A 678-nucleotide genomic window follows, 5' to 3' on the forward strand; every position below is an offset into this window, starting at 1 on the left:
GGAGAAATCAGGAACAATTGTTTTTCTTTGCATTTCTTGGGCAACCACAACACAAACTACTACAACAAATGTGCCTTGTAATGCTAATGCTACTAGAGCTCATAAAGAGGCAATTTAATATTTTGAGTTTATGGTCCAATAACAATTCATCAGCTTTGGGGCTTAGTTCATTAGTTCACAGGGGTTATTTGTTGAAGGGGATTTTAAAAGATGTTTTATACAACTCCATAGTCTTTCATTTATATACTATCAAAGACCTGGAGACTTGGCAGCTTTATTAGTAAAAATTCAGCATAGACAAAAGGGAAAATGAATCACTAAGTAAATAAATTAAAAAAAAACAAAACAAAACAGGGCCAGGCGCAGTGGCTCACACCCGTAATCCCAACACTTGGGGAGGCTGAGACAAGTGGATCACCTCAGGTCAGGAGTTCAAGACCAGCCGGGGCCAACATGGTGAAATCCAGTCTCTACTAAAAGTACGAAAATTAGCCAGCCATGGTGTTGCACACCTGTAATCCCAGCGACTCGGGAGGCTGAGGCAGGAGAATTGCTTGAACCCAGGAGGTGGAGGTAGCAGTCAGCCAAGATCTCACCATTGGACTCCAGCCTGGGAGACAGAGTGAGACTCTGTCTCAAAAAAAAAATGAGAAAGAGAGAGAGAGAGAGAGAGAGAGA

The 678-nt window shown here is 42.0% G+C and overlaps 1 protein-coding gene across 1 annotated transcript in view; it reads right to left on the bottom strand.

The window, feature by feature from the left end:
- SEMA3C (sema domain, immunoglobulin domain (Ig), short basic domain, secreted, (semaphorin) 3C) overlaps positions 1 to 678 on the bottom strand; it is a 183,989-nt gene that overhangs the window by 180,094 nt on the left and 3,217 nt on the right. The gene's annotated exons all lie outside the window — the stretch shown is intronic.

This window comes from Mandrillus leucophaeus, unplaced genomic scaffold (assembly GCF_000951045.1).
Source record: "Mandrillus leucophaeus isolate KB7577 unplaced genomic scaffold, Mleu.le_1.0 Scaffold293, whole genome shotgun sequence".
Taxonomy (NCBI): domain Eukaryota; kingdom Metazoa; phylum Chordata; class Mammalia; order Primates; family Cercopithecidae; genus Mandrillus; species Mandrillus leucophaeus.